The 12,893-nt window shown below is 54.9% G+C and overlaps 1 long non-coding RNA gene across 4 annotated transcripts in view; it reads right to left on the reverse strand.

The window, feature by feature from the left end:
- LOC128912982 (uncharacterized) overlaps positions 1 to 12,893 on the reverse strand; it is a 39,237-nt gene that overhangs the window by 2,295 nt on the left and 24,049 nt on the right. The gene's annotated exons all lie outside the window — the stretch shown is intronic.

Here is a 12,893-nt window from a genome sequence, read left to right on the forward strand (position 1 = left end):
CCCAGGGTGTTGCCGAGAGAAAGGCCGCGCTGGCCCTGCAGAGCCCCACGGTGCCGGGCTGCTCCGGAGCCCGCTCCCATCCCCAGCTTCCCGGGGGTCCCAGCAGCCGCTGGCACCAGGGGCTTCTCCTTCGCCTGGGGTCCAGCAGCTCTAATTCCTTGCTCAGCCCCCCACAGCCCGCTCGGCTGCACCCCAGGGATGCTCCTCCCCGGGCTCCCCCGCTCCTCCGCTTTTTCAAGGCCACTTGTCACAAAAGCAGAAGTTTTCTGCTTGTGTGCGTTTAACCCGCTGTCTGTATGACCGCACCTTGGAGCAAGCGAGTTCGAACGAAAATTACTTAGCGTGCGTGGCAGGCTGGCTTCCCACCCCCTCCCCGAGCCAGGGGACAGCCCAGCCCCATCTCACAGGGGTCCCCATCGCACGGCCGGCCCCATCGCTGCCCTTGCCCCCATCCCTGCAGCATGGCACGGGCTGTCCCTGTCCCAGCTGGGACACTACTGCCCCGTCCCCAGCCCAAAGTCCCGCGCTGACCTCGCAGCGTCCCCCCTGTCATAGCCGGCCTGTGTCACCTCCTGCTGCTAAAGAGCACCTGGCCATTGTGGGCGATGCAACGTAAACACCAGCAAGAATAATAAGCCCGAGAAAGTCCATACTTTCGCCTTTTTAAAGCCTGCCGTGCATTTGAACCAGTAGTAAAACTGCTTAGGATTTCTATAGGGCTTTACATCTTCAAAGCAAGGTGGCATTTTGCTCCTCCTCAGACCCTTTCATCCAAAGATCCAAAGCGCTTCTTACCGTTCTTTCACCACCTTTTGATGGGTGGGGAATTCCGCTCTCTCATCTTGAAAGAGGGAGCCTGAACCTGGGCTGCAGGCTCCAAACGCTCCCAACTGCCCGCGGTGGAGCCCGAGCCACATCCCCGTCCCCGGCCTGGGTGACACAGCACCCATGTGAAGGATGGCCCAGCCGAGATGCTAAAGGGAGGTGAGCACCTGGAGGGATGCAGCCCCCATGGCTGGGCTCAGCATCCCTGCCTGGGCACGGGGCCGGAGCCGCCAGAGACACCCCCCCTGCAGCACCCGGGGCATGGGCGGCTGCTGGGGCATTAATAACGCGGCGCTGTCAGCACACGCCGGCCCGAAGGACACACACCCGACCTGTCAATATTGATAGTCATGACACTGTGTAAATGCAACCCCTCCGCTTCGTGCCGCGCTGGCCCTATCGATCCGCGCCGGGAACATCCCAAGAGCGGGGCTGCGAGTCGGTCAGACGGAGGAAGGTCACCGATGCCGGCGAGAACCGTAACCCTTTGCTGCACCCGCAGCCCGCAGCCCAGCCGAGGGTCCTCCCGGTGAGAAGCCCGCTCCGCTCAGCCCCCTGTGCGCCGCACTTTGCATCAATCAAAATAAAACTAGGTCCCAAATGCAGCCCGTTGCGCGTGGGGAGCAGAAGGCATTCCACCCCGTGCCTTTCGAGACGGCGCCGAACAATGCGCTGCCATTAGCAATCAGCATATCGGCGCGGCATCGCGGCCCGCTTCATAGAAAATCAAGAGGCAAAATAATTGAGTCAATAGCGAGCCGAAAGGATTGCTCCTTCAGCCCTATTCTTGTGCTAACAATTCTTCGGCAGGGCTGAAAATTCAAAAGCTCAGGGAATCAAAAAAAGAATTGATTTGATTCAGAGCTTCAGCCCAGGCTGTATTTAACACATCATTTTTGCTTGCTCTACATATAATAGAAGCTGTTTGAAGGCAGAAGGCGGAGAGCCAGGGGAGAGCAGGAAGCACGGGGCAGGAGAATATTCTCGATTTGCTGCTTTTCGAAGAGCGGCAGGAGCCACGCTGTCCCCCCAGGCTGCCAACAGGCCCTGCGGACCCTCCTGACGCCGTGACACCTCCGCGCTCCCAGCAGCCAAGCACCCCCCCAGGTGCCGGCATCTGCCAAGTCTGGCTGGACCAGTGGGTAAAGCGGGACCAGAGAAAATGAAGGGAAGCAACTAGCGATGCGGATCAGTGCTCCGTGTCCTCTCTGCTTCACCGGAGCCTCCATCCATCCACCCGGCTCAAGGGCAGCCGCTGCGGTTTAAGGGCACAGGACGCGACGCTGGGGACGTTTCCCCTTGCGAGAAGGCAGAAGGTGCCTTTTGATCCCTCCCGTACCCAGGCCCTGGCACCGGGGCACACATACATTCCTCCCACAATCAAGTGGCGACAAGCAAAACCACACAATTCCTACCCAAATGGGTGGGACGCATTCATTCTCAGTGCGGGCACGAGCTCCCCGGCAGGTCCCCGGGTGCTGCAGTGCCACGCCAGCGCCTGTTTTCTGTCCCCCCTCCCAAAGAACAGCGCCGTGAAAAAGGAGCAAGTCCTACATGGGGCCGGACCAGGCTTCATTTAACACCTGAGGAGCTGGCACGTGCCCCGTGCCCGGCCGAAGGAGCCGCAGAGCATCGCTCTCCCCGGGGATGGGAGCCGGCAGCATCCCTGGGGGAGCGCGGACACTGCTCATCGCTCCCCAGAAAAACCTCCAGAGTGGAGCTCTTTGCACCAGGAAGGAGCTCTGACAATTTTCTACTTCCCAGCCAACAGCACATGTATTTTCATGACGTCTGAAATCATTTTTTTTGAAGCCACTCTTCGCCTGCTTTTTGTCTATGCAAAGGGACAGAAAAACCCACGTCCTGCTCCAGCATCCCACCTGCACCCCGGTTACGAGGAAGACAAACCAGAAAGTGCAGAATTGCCCTGCATTCCAGCAAACGGGATGGCAATAGAGGATGACAGAGGTCCAGCGACAAGAACAACCCCTGCAATCCTCTACCCAAGGCTGTTCTATAAAACGCACGCGCGCTTCTTGGAGAAGGCATTAAAACATCAGCAACGCCAAGGCGGTTCCGAGCATCCAGCCGTAAGCACTTCCAGAAAAAACGGAATTAACTGCAGAATAAAAGCCAGTATCAAACACCCTGGGCAGGAGAAGGAGCGAGCACTGTAGACCATCCCAGCAAAGTGCGTTTCCCTGCTCACCTCGCGCCTTATAAAGGTCTTTAAATTCTCCGAGCAGGAGCCCCTGCGCAGCCCGGCTGCTGACACAGCGGGGACACCCAAACCACCACCCAGGCAGCTGATTTCATGTGTTGACGAGCAAGTCATGTTGCTATAATAAGAAGTGTTTATTTGAATAATAAGGTCAGGGAGTTAAGTAGTTGGTATTCCACTCATACGAAGCAGTTTGCACAGTGTCACTAATAATTAAAGGGGTTTTTTGACTAATCTAGTTGCTCTTCCTAAATATACTCTACTCTGTTCAAGAAACTCATCAAAGCAGCGAAGTGATCTTCGAGGTTATTAATCTCCTTTGCTCCACAGCTGGAGCAAATTTATTTGCTTGAATTAGCATGTAATAAACTTATAATAAAGCTGCCATATCCCTCGCTTTAGAGATATAGTTTGTGTAATGGGTAGTTAAATCTAGGTAATGTAGCAATAGTCTTTAGGCTCAGAGACCGGGGAGGGGGGGGGGAATGTGTGAATAGAAGGGTATTGCTGCGCTATCGCCACCGCTGGGGTGGCAGTAGGATTTCTTCCAGGTCAGGCTGCCAGGAAAAGTCAGCCTTGTTAGACACCACCGGAGGGAGAAGAGTTTTCCTAGTGGGCATTCCTGGCTCTGGCAGCATTGCTCCGGCCTGCATGGGGGGGGAATGCTCCTGTGCACCGGCACGAGAAGCTGCTGGACCCCCACCCCCCCCAGTGACCCCCAGGGAAACCTGGTGAGCCCGCAAACCTAGCTGGGTGCCCCAGCATCCCGGATAGTCTCCTCCCAACCAGAAAACCAGGAATGTTTGAGTAGCAACTCTCACTACCGCAAAGGAAGGATCCCCTGCAAACAGGTGGGTACCTGCCCCGGCCCCAAAGGGAGAATCAGCCCCCAGAAATGCCCCCTGAGGGCTGGCAGCGAGGGGCAAAGCCCTGGCCACGGAACCCGCTGGGCAAAGGCCCGATGGAGCGGCCACGGGTGCCGGGTCAGCACCGAATCCCGCTGACGGGAAGGTTTGAGTGGGGCTGGACTTCGCGCAGGGTGTCTAAGTAAGAGGAATTAATTTGCTTGAGTTCACTAAGTTGAGCCTTTATGGGTCGCCATTTCCCTCAAACAATAAATCCTCTGTCTGCTTCTTCCCACGTAACACTTGCTGCGCAATCTTTAAATACTAAGAAAGGGGCAGCTGTAGACTAATGCGGGTAGATATCAAAGTTCAGCTGCACGGGGAAGGCTGGTCCCCACCCTTTCTCCTCAAGGGTTATTATTCACAGAGCCTGGGCAGTAAATAATTTTTCTCTCTCCATTTTAGCTCTTCTCCTTTTTGCTAGAGCTGCTCTGTGCTGGAGAAGGGCCCGGGCATTAGCCAGAGGTGTCAGAGGTGTTAGACAAGGTATTAAGGAGGTGTCAATGGTGAAATAGCTGGGATTACAGTAAAGTCTAAATAAGGTGTAAAATAAAACCAAAGGTGATAAAGTCATTGATAAGAAAAGCTGGAGAAAAATAGGAGTGCAATTATTTTTCATCCTGGTTGTTCACTCTTGCAGTGCATTATCTGTGGCTTTGCAAAGACTTAACTAAGATTTTTTTTTTTCCCAGTGTATGGTATTCTCTCCCGGCAGCGCTGCACTCACACAAACCCACGGGCACCAGGCAGCAGCACGGCACGCCGAGGAGATGCTAACGGGCTGCGGGCTCCCAGTAGGCCATACTGGGGTTTTGGAGGAGGCTGCTCCAACTGAGCTCGTCCCGGCTTCCCTACACAGTTGTCCAGCCAGACAGGCAGCGTCTGACAGCGTATACGAAATAAGCACATAAAGTTCCCACATCCACACCGCTAAACCTCGTCTGCCCCATCCACACATTCACAGACTGTTTCAAGTTTGAAATAAATACTCACTGCAGGCCGATTCCTCTACTTTTCAGGGCTTAGAAAAGATCCCCCCTGCCCCAGGTCAGGTGGCTGCCGTCCCGCGGGCAGCAAAGCCCAGCATCTACCCGGTGATTCCAGGCTCTCTTTTTGCACTCTATCATTTATCTTCCTGTACAAGGCTCCTGTGGATGATCAGTTGGAATTGCTGATGTTTCTCTTCACTCCTCCTAATTAACACATTTTTAAATTCATAGCTTTTAAAATAATAAGCGCTAGAGCATCTGTTCATGGTATTCTCCAGGACAGATGCCCTTTCCCATACACCAAATGAGTTTCAAGAAGCGCCGAATTCCCCTTTCCCTCCCAAGTATCGGTGTTCCCCAGGGAAAGGTCTCCAGCATTACCCCGAGGAGCTTCGTGCCTTTTGCCCTTCTCCATAGCTTCATGTTCCCCACCTGCTTTCCCACGGCGGAAGGCTGGGTTGGCACCCACCCCTGCGAGGGCTGGGCATGACGTCCCATGACATGGAATGTCCCTTTGGGCAGTTGGGATCCCGTCTGTGTCCCCTCCCAGCTCCTCGCGTCCCCCAGCCCAGCGCTGGTGGGGGCGGTGTGAGGAGCAGAAGAGGCTTTGAGCGCCCAGCAACAACCCAAACCAGCCGTGCGCTGGCATCGCCGCTCCCACCCCGACCCCAAAACACAGCTGCTAGCGAGAAAGTCAACTCCAGCCCAGCCGAAACCATGACAAAATCTTGCTGTCTGACCTCAGAAAAACTCCATCACCTGCACATCTTCAGTGTCTGACCCAAACCCCTTCATCCTCAGCCAGAGGATGGACAGACCCGATGGACGACCCCTTGCCCCACCATGACCTGACCTTACTGGGGAGCTGCCCACCCTCCAGCTGCCCCCCCACCAGCCCCCGCTGCCTCCGGTCCTTATCCAGGGATCAACAGGACTGTGCTGGGGATGACACCAGGTCTTTGGGGGCTTTTGACCTTCGCAGGACACATGCTGTCGCCTGGTGGAGAGCAGAGCCCTCACTGCCGGAGCCTCACAGCCAGGTATTGTCCCGGCTGGGAAAATAGAGGTATTTGAAGAGGAGGGTGTCGGCGAGGGCCGGCCGCTGCATGGCTGTCAAACCCAGCTGTCACGGCAAAGGGACTCACCTTCTGCGGCAAGAACACATCAATCATCCCGACAGCCCTTAATCAGGCAGAAGGAGCTTGCTCAGAGGCTCGGCGGAGGATGGAGGGCTCGCGTTCCCCCCCGCCCTCCCCAAAGGCAGGCGGCAAATTGTGTAGGGGGGGGGAAAAAAAAAAAAAAAAAAAAAGCAAGAAATTATTCCGGATGGCAAATCAACAAATTATTCTTGATTACTATCCGGGTCTCAAAAACCTTCTTTTTCTCATGCTCGTCAGCTGTCTCTGTCGAACCATTTTGCTCCTGCAGTGTTTATTCCCATGCTGGGCGGCTGGAGCTCGGTGTGGCAGCCCCTGGGGGGGGCCACCCCGGGGTCCCAGGTAGGGGGGTCCCCACGATGTTCCCGTGGGACCCTCCTCCAGCAGCTGGAGGCTCAAGGGAGGCCAACTGCAAGGACAGAGGTGCCTTTTCAGGAACCGCGATGGCGCAGGAGGACGCAATGGTAGAGCTCTGCCAAGACTCCCTGGCTCTGGGCTTTAAAACCAGCAGCCCTTTGTGCAGGATACAAACCAAAATGAGGGGTTTTTTTCAGTAAAAATCCAGGGCAATAGTTCTGGTGAGGATTAAAAGAAAAAAAAATATGTTATTTAAAACCACATTCATCTGCAATTCTTCCACTGCCTTGAAGTGTTATTAACTGATTGGGTTTCATCACATCTTTGCTGCCGCGGAGGCTGATTGTCCTGTATTTGCATTTGTCTTGGCCAAGCAGCTCCGCCGAGCCCCTATGCTCCCGGCCCCCCACAGAGGACACGGGGCCGAGGTCCCAGCCTGGACCCACTCCGGCGCTCTGTGCCCTGGGATGGCAGCGGGAGCTCCGTCCCGCTGATGCTAAGCCATCAGGAACAGGACTATAAGGATTCCTATGGTCTGTGACCATCCTACAAGCAAATTCGGGGTGCCATCCTCCCTGGGCTCCCCCCTCGCTCACAGCCCGGAAGCTGGGAAGCAGCAACACCTCAGACATGAACTTTTTGGACTTAATTTGTTTTGATTCTCTTAAATGGCACAAAACTCCCAGGCAGGCTGATATCTACGGTGAAGGTGTTTTAAAAAATGGATGAACACAACCGATAGATGGATGTGCTGGTCAAGTACAACCCAGGCGAGATCAGGTACATGAGCTTGGCGTACCTTCGCTGGTTATAGTCTTCATTAATAACGTCTTTACTGTGAAACCATTTCCATCATCGCAGCTTTGCAACATACGCCACAACGCAGCCCACCGCGTCCCGCTGCTATTTCAATCTTCTTACAGAAATAAGCAGCAAAACAAGTGAGATTAAAAACCAACAGAAACGAACAGCCCTCAATTTATTAGCGGGAGGGAGTTGTTGAAGCCCTTGTTAAACACTAAGATCCCGAGCAGAGGGGAGGCGGGAGGGGATGCCGGCAGGCCGCGGTGGGAAGGCAGCAGAGACATTGATGGCCCCACCAAGCCCCTCCCAGGACCAGACGAGTCCAGTGGCCTTGTGCGTGGAGGTCATTAGCGGTGTGACATTAAATAACATGAACAACATGCGACGGGTGCCCAGTGGAGGGGCTGAAGACCCGTCAGTCTGATGGGACCACACGGAGCACATGGAGGGTCTGCTGGGAGCATCCCAAACCTGACCCCCCCAACCCTGGCAGCTTCTGCTGCAGCCCCAGAAGAAACAAGACCAGACATGTAACGAAGCTGTGCTTCACTCTGCTCAGCCATCATAGAATCACAGGATGGTTTGGGTTGGAAGGGACCTTAAAGCCCACCCAGTGCCACCCCCTGCCCTGGGCAGGGACATCTCCCACCAGCCCAGGTTGCTCCAACCCCGTCCAACCTGGCCTTGAACCCCTCCAGGGATGGGGCAGCCACAGCTGCTCTGGGCAACCTGGGCCAGGGGCTCACCGCCCTCACAGCAAAGAATTCCTTCCTCAGATCGCATCTAAATCTCCCCTCTTCCAGTCTGAAGCCATTCCCCTCTACATGCCCTTGTAAAAAGTCCCTCTCCAGCTTTCTTGTTAGGCACCCTTCGGATCAAACCTGACCTCCTTTTCCATTTCCAGAGCTACGGATGGAAAGCGTTTGTGCACGGGGAGCGCAGGCGCCAGCCGGCCAAGGACGAAGCCCAGCATCTCCCCAGCATGGCGCAGGGTCCCATTGTCACCCAACGCTGTCACCACCTCCTCTTACCGGGGAAACCTCCGTTTTACAGAGCAAGGGCAGCGGGGAAAGCGCTTCCTCTTCCAGGGCAGCAGCGACTGTCACAAGTGCTGCTTTTTGCAGGCAGGAGGCAGCCCCTCAGCTCTCGGTGGGGGTGGGTTTAACCTCATTGAGATGTCACAGCTCCTCTCCCTGGTGTCCCCGGGGACGCAGCTTTCATTACCCAGCGCTGGAGACTGCCCTGGCTTTTCAGACAAGAGGTACCAGGAAGAAAACACAAGTTACTATTAAAAAGGCCAATGAAGTGACTTGTTTGGCCAGGTTCACGTTAGCCAGGTCCGACACGCGCCGTGTGGACTGCTCCGTCGCTGCACAGGTGTCCCCCCGGCCCCGGCAGCCTGTGACTCGCCAGGGGCCAAGGCTGTCACCCGGCGCGTCCCAGCGCTCCCACCCTGGCACGCACCGCGCGGCGGAGGGAAGCGGCAATATTAAGTGGCTGATTTACATAGTAATCTGCAAGGGGAGAGATGTGCGGGGCCGCAGCTCAGCCTTAATCATAACACTTGTCATATTTGTGCTTCAGTTTGAGGGGGGAGGAGAAGGGGAAATAAGTCCTCATTTTTCCTTCCACGTGCTATTTTGTACGAAAGCGGGGACCTGCCACGGCAAATCACACCCAGCATCCCTCCAGCACGGAGCCCACCGGCCCCCAACAGCCGGATCCCAACGGTCTGGGGATGGGTGGCTGAGGTTGCACCCATGGGTGCCCCTGCTCTCCTCACCCACACCTCAATGACGGTTTCAGCAATGCATTTCCACTTCTTTTTTTTTTTTTTTTTTAAATATAAAAACATTCATATTTATGAACAGCTCTGTCGCTACCATATGTTGTGCTCCTTTTCCATATATGAAACAAGCTGTTTTCAAGCTTCTTTAATTACACAAAATTGAGCTAAGTCTTAGTAGAACAGTTAGACAAAGGGGAGGAGGAAGCGAAATAATTTCTCCCTATCATATAAGCAATTGCAAGAGTTTTCTCCTGGCAAGGACTGCAGAGATGGGTAAAATTCAGGGACAGATCTGTGGTCGCCTCAAGAGGAAGGGAATAGAATCACGGAGTGGTTTGGGTTGGAAGGGACCTTAAAGCCCACCCAGTGCCACCCCCTGCCCTGGGCAGGGACACCTCCCACCAGCCCAGGTTGCTCCAAGCCCCGTCCAACCTGGCCTTGAACCCCTCCAGGGATGGGGCAGCCACAGCTGCTCTGGGCAACCTGGGCCAGGGGCTCACCGCCCTCACAGCCAAGAATTTCTTCCTAATATCCAATCTGAATCTCCCCTCTTTCAGTTTGAAACCATTCCCCCTCGTCCTAGCATTACACTCCCTGATCCAGAGTCCCTCCCCAGCTTTCCTGGAACCCCTTTAGGGACTGGAAGGGGCTCTAAGGTCCCCGCGGAGCCTTCTCTTCTCCAGGCTGAACACCCCCAGCTCTCTCAGCCTGAATAAATCTGCTCACCCCCCCCACCAGCACACGAGAAAGCCTGGGGTCGTCCCTGGGCTCTGCAACGCTGCGCTAAGAAATGATAAATTAGGAGCTGCTGTTTTGCCTTTCCAACCGCGAGCTGCCTGGGTAAGGGGTGCAGGGCTGGCTCGGCCATCACGGGTGAAATCTGGATTTCAGAGGACGTGCCGTGGATCCAGGAGCCGGTGCCCCCAGCAGAGCCGGCACCACACCGACTCCTGACTCCCCTTGAGCACAGGCGCAGCGACCAGCTCCCCTCCCGGGGACTCGGTACTGAACCAAGGGACCCACGAGGCGGTGGGCACCTGTGGGTGCAGCCAAGGGACATCAGCAAGGCGGGAGCCATCACCTCATCCTCCTTCTGGCCCTTAACTGTCCGGGCTGCGCGGTTTCTTTTTCTCATTTAAGCCTGAATTGCTTTTATGCAGAGAAGTGCACGGGGAGCACTGGCTGCGTACGCACCCCTGGACGCTTTGGGTTCTGGTGGAGCCATCCTTCACTGCTCCAGCCCAGACACCGAAAGGTGCCCGAGCTCAATCCCATGGCCCAGGCGCTCTCCTGATTGCTGCATTCGCAACCCGAATCGACGCAGATCAGCTATTTCAAACCTGTCAGCTCTTATTAATGTAGCTCGCAGCACAAGCAAACCGAGATAAAAACAGCAATTTCATTAGTCTCTGTGTGCGTGCGTATTGTGTGCATGCACGACGGCCCACCCCGGCCTCCTTGCACCGGGAGATGAATAGATCACCACAAGGATTTAGGGGTGGGAGGAGAGGACCCAGTCTGGTCCCAAGGACTGGGACGGTGGCATCCCCGGGCAGGCGAGTGGCACAGCTCTGTGGAGCCTGGCGGAGGTTGTGGAGCCTCCCCTGGACATAAATATTAACCTCCTTAGATAGGCGCTCGCCGATGCCCGTGCTGCGGGGACATGCCCGGGGTGACGTCCCACCGGCGTGGAGCGGCCAGCACACACCGGGCACGCCACGAGACTCCGCTTCCCAAAACGGCTTCGACTCTTGGACGCCGGCAAAACAGCAAACCCCAAAATGGATCCGAGCTGTGTCCCTGCCACGGCCAGCGCTGGCTGTACAAGCCCCGTCAGCCTGGCCCGGCGCTGAGCGAGCAGGAACTCGGGAGCATTAATACTGAGCATAAATAAACAAAACAATTGAAAAGTCAACACTTTAGGGGGAGAGAGGGCTGCAGCAGGCCCCGCAGTCCTAAGGATTATTTTAAATGTACGAAATGCCATCTCTCTAAATAATCAAACCCTACTGCTGCGACTCGGAAATTGCCACCTACGGCTAATGCTCCAATTTTAAACGCATCCTCAAGTCAATCTTTGTAAATTCCACATTAAATATTGATCAATCCCGGAGAGGGCTAATACCGCCTCTTTAGCATAGACGTGCCACATTCAAACAGCAGCGGCTGAGCCTGAATGTTTGCCCGCGTCCCGTCCCCAGCCACGGTGACTGTCACAGCAGGTAGTGAGTGGGGGCCTGACGGCACTTCACAGCGCAGGTGGGACCCCAGTCCTGGTCCAGCTGCTCTGCATTTAATTGAGTTTTGTATAATAATTACAACAATAACAAGAAAACAAAGAAAAATACCATATGGGATATGGAAAAGACAGGGATCATCACAGGCAAGCAGAGAAGTTACCAACCTGTTTATCACACTGCCAGACAAGAGCAGAAACCCCTCAGGCCAGCGACCGGGAACACTCACAGACCCTGTCCCGATGGGAGACCACCCTGCCCGGCACTCGGCTGTGACCCTGGAGCAAGGTGCTGTAAGCAGAGGACAGGACCGGCAGTGTTGACATTGCTCCTGGGGTTTCCTCATGGGGCTGGGGGTGCCCGGGACCCCCAGGACCCTCCAAGAGGTGTTTGGAGTGTGGAGACCGAGCATCCTCTCTTGCCAAACCCCCACTGGGGTTGTATCGCATCGGTACCATGCCTGGGAGCATCCTGGCTCTGTTCTCCCAGACCGCATCCTTAAGGTCAGCCCAGAAGACCAGGGAAAGTTTCAGCCACCTCTGAAGAGACTTTTTCCCCTACGTTTTTGAGGATTTTCTTACCTTCTTCATAACCAGCCCCCGCAGCCACTGAAAACATCACCACAGCGGAAATACAAATGCTAATATATGTGCACAGACAGACACTGGGGGCAAACATGAACACCTGAGTGAGCCCAGCCATCGAGGCTGTCCTCATGGGCAAGGATAACATCAGGAACACTGCGCTGGACTGAACCCACGGCCTCTCTAGGACAAGCCAAATTCAGTGAGGGCAATGAAGAGACTTCCACTGGTCCCAGCAGGACAGAGATGACACCCGTATAAAATTCTCCATCTCGTCTGAAGCCTCTAGAAACAGTGTCCTTTTTCCTTTCACTTCTTCAGATATCACCTATCACTGAGCCCACCACGAGGACCTGCGGCTGGGTTGTTCTGGCGAGGGTTGCTGCGGCCCCAAGCACAGCCGTGGAGTGACAGCAGTGCCACCAAACAGCCCCATTTTCCTGCAGGGTACGCGGGGATGTCGCCATCTCCATGAGGGTGGACGACCATGATGCCATGTCTTGGTGATGCCACCAAGATTGGGAACCATCAGGTTCCCTAATTCCCACCATAATCAGGGGGCTCACAAGGGAGAGGTCTGAGCCGCAAACATTTCCAGTGATCCCCTCAAGAAGGGGTTTCAGGAAAACAGGGTTGTTGGGAAGCGATCCCTTTTATTTCTGAATCCCCAAACACCGTGCGTATATGTGCCCGGGGTGTTATGAAAATCGTACTTGAAACCCAGACTCAAACTCCATTTCTCAACCACTCGTATAAAATTTTCATTACAGATTACTGCCCTGCCATGGAACAGAGGGCAACTTTATTAGGAGACAGAGCACAGCAGCCCGGCAGCGGGAGAACCAGCCAGTCGACAGCTACAGATATTCCTCTGCGAGATACGGCAGAGTGCTGGGAATGAAACAGATTATATATAAAAAAAGTAATTCAGAGCAATTTCTAGTAAAGAGTCAAAGAACCATATAATTCAACATTTATATAGACAAGGCTTCAAGGGAACTCTTAAAAAGAAAAAAAAAACAGGA

Source organism: Rissa tridactyla, chromosome 7 (assembly GCF_028500815.1).
Source record: "Rissa tridactyla isolate bRisTri1 chromosome 7, bRisTri1.patW.cur.20221130, whole genome shotgun sequence".
Classification (NCBI taxonomy): domain Eukaryota; kingdom Metazoa; phylum Chordata; class Aves; order Charadriiformes; family Laridae; genus Rissa; species Rissa tridactyla.